The following is a 9668-nucleotide window of genomic DNA, read 5'->3' as shown; positions in this document are numbered from 1 at the left end:
AGCATATATTTTAAATTTTAAGAGCATATTTTGAGTTTTTTACGGCATATTTAAAGCGCTTAAAACACTTTTTTTAGAGCATGTTTTCGGTTTCCCTGGTTATAACTAATTTTGTTTTATTAAAATGCTCCAAGGGAAAAGGAAATTTTTCCGCAAAATATATGAGAAACCTTACCCTAGAATTTCAGTTCTAGTTCAGTTTTAGCTCAGTTCTATTTCAGTTCTAGTTCAGTTTTAGTTCAGTTCTAGATCAGTTCTAGTTCAGTTCTAGTTCAGTTCTAGTTCAGTTCTATTTCAGTGCTAGTTCAGTTCTAGTTCAGTTCTAGTTCAATTCTAGATCATTTCTAGTTCATTTCTAGTTCAGTTCTAGTTCAGTTCAGTTCTAGTTCAGTTCAGTTCTAGTTCAGTTCTAGTTCAGTTCTAGTTCAGTTCTAGTTCAGTTCTAGTTCAGTTCTAGTTCAGTTCTAGTTCAGTTCTAGTTCAGTTCTAGTTCAGTTCTAGTTCAGTTCTAGTTCATTTTGAAGATGATTCTTAAAAACAATGTAACCTTTTATTAAAATTGTAAAAATATTATATTTCATTATTTACCTTTTACTTTATAAATTTGCTTTTTCATTTTAGCATTTATTAATAAATTTCCATTTAATTATAACATTCGCCTAATTAAGATGTATACGATAACAGAAAATCAATGAAATCAAAATTTATTATCAATTTCATAAATCCTAATAACTTAATAAATATTCGAAAAAAAGTTTCTATCCCATTTTAGTTTTACTTACACATAGACTAAACTCTTCGAAAATTCGCTAAAAATCCCCAAATGAAACTAAACGCAAAAGAAAAAAAAAAAACAAAATGTATGTAATTTATAATCTAAAAGAGAAATCTTAATTTATTAACACATCCATTACTGTGTGTTTAAGAACATTCATAACTTTTTTCACAATTTTTTTTTTTGTTTCCATACAAGTATTAATAGTTTAGTCATTTTTCTTTTTTTCATTTCATGGCATTTTGGTAAGATTTTCTTTATTTTTTTTTTTTTTGTGTATATATGTATGTGAAATAAATATTTTACGCTTTCTTTCAAAATTCATAATTCACATTATTCACAAGAGCGGCAGTAGCAGCAGCAGCATCGGTGATATTGATCTGTTAAGTAAAACATTTATCTTACGTGCAACAAACACATCACATGTTTCGTATTTATTTCCTATAAGTATCTTTTTCTAATATTATAACAAATAAATTTTGTTACTAAATGTATTGAAAAACGGAGACACACTATTCTCAAAACAACATGGCAACATAAGGCGACATTTATCCATCCACCCATTCAGCCATAAAAGCAATTACTCGTGCCCCCCCTCAACACAAATTTTAAAAAAACTACAACAACAATATTATCAAATAGTTAGAATATATATATTTGTATAAACAACAACATACTCCGAAAGTAATCCAATTTATTCATCTTGTATTTCTTTAACTACATCCGTCAGTACGTCAGACAGCGAGTGAAATATACATGCATGCTACATACATATGTATGTAGCTAGACTACTAGTACATAGTTTTTATTTTTCTAAGTAAGGACGAACTACTGCATGTCACTTAATCTTAAAATGTTGGAGAATTATTATATTTCTGTTTCTAAATACACACTCACACCTTCTTAATTCTTTTCTCAAAATGTTTCCTCCACCTTCCACAGTAGACAAAGAAACTTACATAAATCCATAAATTCGAAACATACGTGCAACGGACGACGGATTTATCAACAACATACAATCAATATGCATCAAATAAATAATACACCATTTCTCAAAAGTTTTCATAAATATGCTTGGTTTGCGATATGAAATCAAATTAACTTAATCAGATATGGTTTCTTTGGAGAATCCAAGGATTTCAATACCAATTTTGGTATCAATTTTTGGTTTGATGAACCTAAATGGTTGAAACAATCTGTCGCTAGCATTTGGAGATCCAGATTAACTATTAACATGAAAATCTGTCATAAATGTTTCATATCTTAAGTTTCAAATCACTTTGCAAAGACATTATTAGAATGATCATAATTCGAAAGATTTTATGATCGAAGAAGAATTAGTCACATGACTATGAATAAGAAATATTGGTCAATATTGATTCAAATCCCTAGGAACAGAAACAAGCTGATTAATGTTAGTTCACAGACCTCTCCATGCATGTTAGTTTCCATTCCTAATTTTGGGGAGTCGAGAAAAAGTTAAACTGATCCACGAAAGTTATATCGAATATAGCCGTAATGATAGAGAAATCGGGAAAACTGGTACAAATATCGATGAGCAATTCCATAGTTGAGATTACAACTGTTAAGATCTCAATAAGATCTGCGGATCTTTAACTATCAAATTATAAATTTCTAAAAGAGAACAAAGTCATCCGATATATTTTATAGCACAAACTTTCATTGGGACTGAAATTTGACCTACTTATCGACTAAACACAAGAAATCTTGTTGAAAATGGTGTAATAAAAATAACTTGAAGTTCAGATAATGTCACAGAATATAAGAATTGAGATGAAATGTGAAGACGAACAACAATAACAAATAAATGTTGTTGTTGTTGTTTTTTTGTCATTCCTCACATCTTTTTTTAATTTTATTTACCTTTATGGTTGTTATTCCTGCTGTTGTTGTTTTATCTATAAAATATGTTGATGCATCTGCTGCCACCAATCACACTTACTAATGGTTCCCTTAAGTCTAATGAGTAACGAGTGTCGTCTTCATGTTGTGAAGCAATAGTTCCTGCAACAGTGTGTGATGTGATGAATATAATGGGGGGCGGGTGGCAGCGGTGTAACGAAACTTTTATTTTGTAATTTATGTTACACGTATGTGTGTATAGGAATACCGGGAGGGAACTTGAATGAAAATCTTACAACATAATGTGGCAGCAAAAAAAAAACACATTTTTTTTGTTCAAACAGAGGGTGGTGGTTGTATTTAAACAAAAATAGTTTGCCTTAATTTAAGTACTTTTACTTAAACCCAAACTAAAGTAATTCAATTAAATTATCTTGTAGTTTTAAGGTAGACTTAATATTAGTTTTAGGAATTACACACATATTATAATGGTTCCTTTTGGTAGAGTATGAAAATCATAAATAAACCTGGCATGCAGGATCTTGAATATATAAAAATGTCACACTTAAGTTAATGGTCCACACAGATGTCTATCTCTGTGTCTTGTGTTGCTCTGATATACTCATCAATTACTTTTAAAAAATCCAGTTTCATAATTAAATCTATCTTATGACTCGAAACTCTAAATTAAAAATAGATTTTTTTTTGCTCCAAGTGTCATTTAATTTAGGTTTATCTTAACTTAATGTTATTTAAGAAAATGTAGTGTGAAATCATATTGAAGTGATCGTTAGAGAAATCGAAAAAGACACTTTAATGTTTTTCTATTTTCTGTAGCTTTATTACGCTGGTTTGCTTAACATAACACCACTTTGAGATTAAAAGATCTTTTTTCTACATACGTTTTCAATTTTGAAAATTTAATTGATGTGATTGCTGGCATTAGCAAACAGAAGTTGATGTTTTAGTTAAATTTAAAGCTGTTTCCTTTAAAGCCACTGAATTGATATGTTTGCTGGATCTTATAATATGTTATTAGAGTTATTTACTGTGATGTAGTTGTATAAATTACTGATGCAAAGATAAAAAGTTTTTTCTACAAAAATTACAAGTTCTTTTAATTTTGAGATATGCTAACAGTTTGTATTAGCGGGATAACATTTTATACTTTGGTAAGACTTAAGTGGTATGTGTTATAGATTTCAGCTAATAACATCATTTAATTTAATTCAAATCAGTCAAAATTTTTACTTCGTTTATATATAAATTTATTCAAAATATGTTATAACTTTTTCTTCAACTTCCCCACAACCTATTAAAGAACTACTCGTCTTTTGAAGCCTGGGCCAAATTAAGCCAATTTTGATGCATATCCCGAAAGATGCAAAGACTATACTAGATCTCGGATGAGGCAAAACTTCCTAACATGACAAATAAACTAAACTTAAAAACATAAGCTTAAAATATTCTCTGCAATCGTTTCTGCTCCCACATTAGTACGTTTAATATGTGCAATCTAAAAAAAATAGTTTTAAATCTACATAAATACTACTACGGTAATCGGTTTAGACAGTAATTTATAAAAGTTTATACAAACATATATTTATGAATAAATAGATTGCATTACAAAATTTCTTAAAACGAGTGAATTTGTTTTGCTCTTAATAACTTGAATGAAAACAAGTTCATTAATGAATTTGACAAAAAAGTTAAGTCGGTTTTATTTAATGAAATTGATTTTATTTAATGAATGATTTACATACATACTAATTAACTCACAACTTATCACCAATATTTGTATACCCTACGCAAGGTATTATTAGTTGTCACGTATCATCTTCGAGTGTGTATTATTATCAATCGAGCTAAATTGTTATTAAATGTGACTATAGATTAGACTATAACCAAAATATTGTCAAGAATATAGACTAGACCTGACTAAAGACTAGTCCATATACTAGGATATAAACTAAACTATAAACTAGACTATAGACTAGACTATAGACTAGACTATAGACAAGACTATAGACAAGACTATAGACTTGACTATGGACTAGACTATAGACTAGACTATAGACTAGACTATAGACTAGACTATAGACTAGACTATAGACTAGACTATAGACTAGACTATAGACTAGACTATAGACTAGACTATAGACTAGACTATAGACTAGACTATAGACTAGACTATAGACTAGACTATAGACTAGACTATAGACTAGACTATAGACTAGACTATAGACTAGACTATAGACTAGACTATAGACTAGACTATAGACTAGACTATAGACTAGACTATAGACTAGACTATAGACTAGACTATAGACTAGACTATAGACTAGACTATAGACTAGACTATAGACTAGACTATAGACTAGACTATAGACTAGACTATAGACTAGACTATAGACTAGACTATAGACTAGACTATAGACTAGACTATAGACTAGACTGTAGACTAGACTATAGACTAGACTGTAGACTAGACTATAGACTAGACTATAGACTAGACTATAGACTAGGCTATAGACTAGACTATAGACTAGACTATAGACTAGACTATAGACTAGACTATAGACTAGACTATAGACTAGACTATAGACTAGACTATAGACTAGACTATAGACTAGACTATAGACTAGACTATAGACTAGACTATAGACTAGACTATAGACTAGACTATAGACTAGACTATAGACTAGACTATAGACTAGACTATAGACTAGACTATAGACTAGACTAGACTATAGACTAGACTATAGACTAGACTATAGACTAGACTATAGACTAGTCTATAGACTAGACTATAGACTAGACTATAGACTAGACTATAGACAAGACTATAGACTAGACTATAGACTAGACTATAGACTAGACTATAGACTAGACTATAGACTAGACTATAGGCTAGACTATAGACTAGACTATAGACTATACTATAGACTAGACTATAGACTAGACTATAGACTAGACTATAGACTAGACTACTGACTAGACTATAGACTAGACTATAGACTAGACTATAGACTAGACTATAGACTAGACTATAGACTAGACTATAGACTAGACTATAGACTAGACTATAGACTAGACTATAGACTAGACTATAGACTAGACTATAGACTAGACTATAGACTAGACTATAGACTAGACTATAGACTAGACTATAGACTAGACTATAGACTAGACTATAGACTAGACTATAGACTAGACTATAGACTAGACTATAGACTAGACTATAGACTAGACTATAGACTAGACTATAGACTAGACTATAGACTAGACTATAGACTAGACTATAGACTAGACTAGACTATAGACTAGACTATAGACTAGACTAGACTATAGACTAGACTATAGACTAGACTATAGACTAGACTATAGACTAGACTATAGACTAGACTATAGACTAGACTATAGACTAGACTAGACTATAGACTAGACTATAGACTAGACTATAGACTAGACTATAGACTAGACTATAGACTAGACTATAGACTAGACTATAGACTAGACTATAGACTAGACTATAGACTAGACTATAGACTAGACTATAGACTAGACTATAGACTAGACTATAGACTAGACTATAGACTAGACTATAGACTAGACTATAGACTAGACTATAGACTAGACTATAGACTAGACTATAGACTAGACTATAGACTAGACTATAGACTAGTCTATAGACTAGACTATAGACTAGACTATAGACAAGACTATAGACTAGACTATAGACTAGACTATAGACTAGACTATAGACTAGACTATAGACTAGACTTTAGACTAGACTTTAGACTAGACTATAGACTAGACTATAGACTAGACTATAGACTAGACTATAGACTAGACTATAGACTAGACTATAGACTAGACTACTGACTAGACTATAGACTAGACTATAGACTAGACTATAGACTAGACTATAGACTAGACTACTGACTAGACTATAGACTAGACTATAGACTAGACTATAGACTAGACTATAGACTAGACTATAGACTAGACTATAGACTAGACTATAGACTAGACTATAGACTAGACTATAGACTAGACTATAGACTAGACTATAGACTAGACTATAGACTAGACTATAGACTAGACTATAGACTAGACTATAGACTAGACTATAGACTAGACTATAGACTAGACTATAGATTAGACTATAGACTAGACTATAGACTAGACTATAGACTAGACTATAGACTAGACTATAGACTAGACTATAGACTAGACTATAGACTAGACTATAGACTAGACTATAGACTAGACTATAGACTAGACTATAGACTAGACTATAGACTAGACTATAGACTAGACTATAGACTAGACTATAGACTAGACTAGACTATAGACTAGACTATAGACTAGACTAGACTATAGACTAGACTATAGACTAGACTATAGACTAGACTATAGACTAGACTATAGACTAGACTATAGACTAGACTATAGACTAGACTATAGACTAGACTATAGACTAGACTATAGACTAGACTATAGACTAGACTATAGACTAGACTATAGACTAGACTATAGACTAGACTATAGACTAGACTATAGACTAGACTATAGACTAGACTATAGACTAGACTATAGACTAGACTATAGACTAGACTATAGACTAGACTATAGACTAGACTATAGACTAGACTATAGACTAGACTATAGACTAGACTATAGACTAGACTACAGACTAGACTATAGACTAGACTATAGACTAGACTAAAGACTATACTATATACTAGACTATAGACTAGACTATAGACAAAAGACTAGACTATACACTAAACTATTGACTAGAATATATTGTCTAGTATATAGTGTAGTCTATATTCTAGTCTATAGTCTAGTTTTTAGTCAAGCCTATAGCCGAGGCTGTTGTATAGTAGATATACTATACTAGACTATAGACTAGACTATAGACTAGACTATAGACTAGACTATAGACTAGACTATAGACTAGACTATAGACTAGACTATAGACTAGACTATAGACTAGACTATAGACTAGACTATAGACTAGACTATAGACTAGACTATAGACTAGACTATAGACTAGACTAGACTATAGACTAGACTATAGACTAGACTATAGACTAGACTAGACTAGACTATAGACTAGACTATAGACTAGACTATAGACTAGACTATAGACTAGACTATAGACTAGACTATAGACTAGACTATAGACTAGATTATAGACTAGACTATAGACTAGACTACAGACTAGACTATAGACTATAGACTAGACTATAGACTAGACTAAAGACTATACTATATACTAGACTATAGACTAGACTATAGACAAAAGACTAGACTATACACTAAACTATTGACTAGAATATATTGTCTAGTATATAGTGTAGTCTATATTCTAGTCTATAGTCTAGTTTTTAGTCAAGCCTATAGCCGAGGCTGTTGTATAGTAGATATACTAGAATATATACTAAACTAAACTTTTGACTATACTAGACTAGACTATAGACTAGACTATAAACATGAAAATGGCAATAATCTATGGAAAACGATATTTACCGTACTGGCTAGTCAATTATTTTTACATATTTTTTCAATTTTCTTGTTTTTAATCAAAATTTCAAATCTGAGCTCTTTTTTTATTTCTAGGTAAATTATTATTATTTCTAAACTTTATGTAAACCGCTTTATTTCTGTTTGAGTTTATTTATGTTTATCAACTAATGGTATTTAAAACGCACACATTTTTGGATCCCACTCAAAAAAGTTTATACCATGAAAAATCTTTTTCCTAATTATAAAATCAAAAACCCAAACAAAAATCCAAGTAAATTAAAGCCAATGTGACCAACAGCTGGTGGCATAAATTAAAAATAATGCTGTTTTGATAATGATAAATAAAAATTCATATAATTTGCTTAAATATTTTGTGACATTTACTTTGGAGACATTTATACCTATTTTAGTTATAATATTTAAATTAAAAATCTCATTTCTTTTGTAACGGAATTACAATAAGGAAAAAATAAGGTCAAATTTCCATTGTTTTATATGATCTAATATTTAATTTAGGAGTGCATACAAAAAAAATGAAACCAACAACAAACTACAATGAGACAATACTCTGAGTAAAAGTTCTTTTATCAAAAAAATATAACAAATACCTTTAAACAGACTAATAGATGAGGTGAAAAAAACAACATAGACAGACATAAAGGTGAATTAAGAAAAAGAAAAAAAAAATCCTGTAAAAAGAGTATTTTTTGTTGACATAAACATTTCATTCATGCTCAGGCACGCGCCTTGTGAGAAAATTTTGTTATAGCATACAGGATACTCTTTGTTAAGGTGAGTATGATAAACATAAGAATGAATGAATGAGATTTCTGGGGAGAATTGGAAAAGTATTAAGAATTGAGAATTCAGAGGTGTTTTTGTTGTGGTTTTTCTGTTAGTACTAAAGATAATTAAGCTTGTTGACAAAATGCAGATGTGAGGTGATGAGAGTGTATATATTTGGAGCCCAAAACATAAGTAGGAAGAGCAAACTACAAGGTCTTTTTGCTTTGTTTTTGTTTTATGGAGAGTTGAATATCAACAAAACAACAATAACAACAGAGAAACCTATAGAAATAATGTGGTAAATATAAAGATAACAGAGAGTGTACGATGTATGATGATGGTGCCTGGTACAGGGAGATAGATATAGATTTTATAGGTGGTAGTGGTGTATTTTTTGTTGTTGTTGTTGTTTGTTGGAGTCTTGTTTGTGATTATTTGTTTATATTGCAGCATTTGCTGAGCACAGAACTAATGATGCAGACTTTTCTGTTGTTTACAATATTTTGTTTTCGTTGTTGTTTTGTGTAAGCGCAACGACCGAAATTCCGACATCGTCGCCGTGACTAGTCAGCCACATTTACACACATACATGATACTAATATACAGCAGCAGCTATACAAAAAAAAAATATCAAGCAAAATACAACACTAGCAGCGAGCGCCATCCAGCCACTATAGACAAAGCAAGTTTTAGTACGTGTTCCTCC

This window comes from Lucilia cuprina, chromosome 3, assembly GCF_022045245.1.
Source record: "Lucilia cuprina isolate Lc7/37 chromosome 3, ASM2204524v1, whole genome shotgun sequence".
Lineage (NCBI taxonomy): Eukaryota > Metazoa > Arthropoda > Insecta > Diptera > Calliphoridae > Lucilia > Lucilia cuprina.
Note: the sequence above shows the minus strand (reverse complement) of the source record.